We start from the raw sequence: 2,724 nt of genomic DNA on the forward strand, positions 1-2,724 counted from the left end.
GATTATAACAATGTGCATGTCATTCAAAAGAGAAGGAAAGGGGAGGGAGATGAGGCAGAGAGTTTACCTACAGGAGCATTCTCTTTGACATCGTCGTAAGAAAAAAAAAAACTTCCTCTATAAAACCAATTATAATAAGGAAAGAGTTCATAGAGCAAGGATGGTGAAGTTGCTATGAACAAAGTGTTCAAATTAGGCATCCCACGAAGAAGATGGGCTATATTTGGGACAATGTCATCGGTCAACCTGAAAAGATAAGCTCGAGAGCCACTGATATCATTGAATGGCAATACAAGCCGGATTTTCTAATCTCCAGTAACTCTTATTACACCCGCTCGCCTGTAAAAGCAACAACCGCATATTGATTTAATGTACACAAAAAAAAAACAAGAGATTATTCATTTGAAATATATATTAAGAGAATATAAATATGACCTATGCATATATATAGTATTTTATTCCTGATGATTATAACAATGTGTTATTTATAACAATGATCAAGGACAAAGATTTCTTTTGATTTTCCTCGTTAGATAGAGTCATTGAAAAAGTGATGATCCAACATACATTTGGAGTAGTATGTAGAACAACGGTAACTTGTGGTCTCAATGATTAGGGTGGACAAAACCATTTTGATGTAATGAAGCTTGTAAATTAGGGCTAAAGAGATTTAAAGTGAGTGGTGACAATTGGCTAATGAGTTAAAGACAACAAAAAAATTGGCAACTAAGAGCATCTCCAACAGCTTCTCTATAATTCTATTATAGGGAAGCAAAAGTCAATGCTTCAAGCAATATTTCTTCTACAACTCCAACAGATTCTTTATTTTGGAGATTTCAAGATGATTCCCCAGATCCTTCTATAAAATTTGGAGAATGTTGCAGATTTGGGGAATTTGGGTTTCTCTTTCATCACATTCCCCATTTTGGAGAAAGTTTTAGGGAATCTGTTGGAGCAAAACACCTAAAATCTTCTCCAAATTAGAGAATTTCAAGAATTTGGGAAAGCTGTTGGAGATGCTCTAACACAATCAGCCCGGGTCGTAGAAAATGGAATTTATTGATCAATAAAAAACTCTCGCACGACAAAATAGAGCATCAAACTGCTGCTAGTAGGACTTCAGAGTAAATGAATAGATAAAGAGTAACACATTTATTGACCAAATAAGGTAATGTTTCTTTTGACGGAGAAAGTTCTACAAACCGTAATAGTATTACCATTTGTAGAACCGTAGTAGTATTACCATTTTGAAAACAAATATAGTTCGTTAAATAATGAACTTAACAACATTTTCAAAAAGTTGTTATGCACTTGCTTGTAGCTGTTACAGAGAAAGTTCTACAAACCGTAATTGTCTTCTTTCTGTTCATAAAACCCTCAACTGTAATTTTAGTCTTGATTTAGACAATGAAGTTGTGATCTTCATTTAGTTTTTCACAATTTGTTTGACATAGGAATTCTTATTTTCTCTTTTATTCGGTTTCATGGCTAGATTGATTCTCTTGTACCGTTCGTTTTGGCCAAGATCCTCAGCAGGGGTAGAGAGGTAACTTGTGCTACCAAAAGTAAATTAGGGTTTGCAGGGCGTGCCACCGCGCGGACGCGGAACGAGAACGGTGCGCGTTCTTGACTTCTAATCAGGCGAAGTAGAGCTCCGGTGTCACCTCGCGGGCGAGGAATTACGAGCAAACTATCTAGTCACCCGCGAATCGATACTCACTGCTGGGGTGAGCAGAGCAACAATTGGGAAAGAGAGGCGAGTCCAGACGGGCTCTGAGATCTAAGGCGAGGTGCACTTAGAACTAAGGGTTTCGAGGATGCTCGAAGATTTGCAGTTGTATTTTGTATGATTGATTGTCTCTTCTGTTTGCTGTGTCGAGCTTCCTTATATAGCGATCCGCAAGCAATTCGCAGAGACCTAATCACAACCCATTTCGGACTCAGCAATTAGAATTCCACAAGGATACGACCAGCTCGCGAGCCGCGCGATCCATGCAACACGTGTCCAAAACAGACTTCGCCTAGGTCTCACTCACCGCCCCGCATCATCTCACTGTAGCGTCGTACGCGAACTCAAACACTAAGCGATCCATCCCGCGGAGTACTACAATCCAATTCCAACTCTACCTCGCCATGCACTGTAGAATCCTATACGAACTGGGACAAAGGATCCCGTGAGGACATCGAATCCCGCGAGGTATCGAAACCTTTGCAAAACTCCAACTCGCGTGTTGCCAGACTTCGCCACCCTTCATGGACTTCTCATTAAAAAAGGGCCACAGGTACTGGCCCAAATATTATCCAAAACGTACCCCGAGTCTTGGACCAAAAATACCCACTGGGCTCAAACATTGCCCCTAGGCCTTGAGCTTAATCCACTTCGCAACGGATAAGCGAAAAGGCCTAAATGAGTCGTTTACGGGAATTCGTAATTCAAAAGGTGCTGACGTTTCGGCATCATCGCCTCTCTTCACCATTACGACTGTTTGAAATTTGAAATGTGCTAACATTTCGGTCGTCATCGCGTCTCCTCATTACGGCTACTGATTGAAAAGACGTTACGGTCCGTCTCCTTTATAAACCTCGATGCGGGTCCCCACATCTCACCATCGCTTTCCAACCAGTCTTTCCCTTTCCTTCTGCAACCAACCAAACTTCACCACCGAACTCACTCCGACCAGAAACAATGGCTCCCAAATCAACTGCTAACGACCCAAACCTTAA

Source organism: Fragaria vesca, linkage group LG6 (assembly GCF_000184155.1).
Source record: "Fragaria vesca subsp. vesca linkage group LG6, FraVesHawaii_1.0, whole genome shotgun sequence".
NCBI classification, from domain to species: Eukaryota; Viridiplantae; Streptophyta; class Magnoliopsida; order Rosales; family Rosaceae; genus Fragaria; species Fragaria vesca.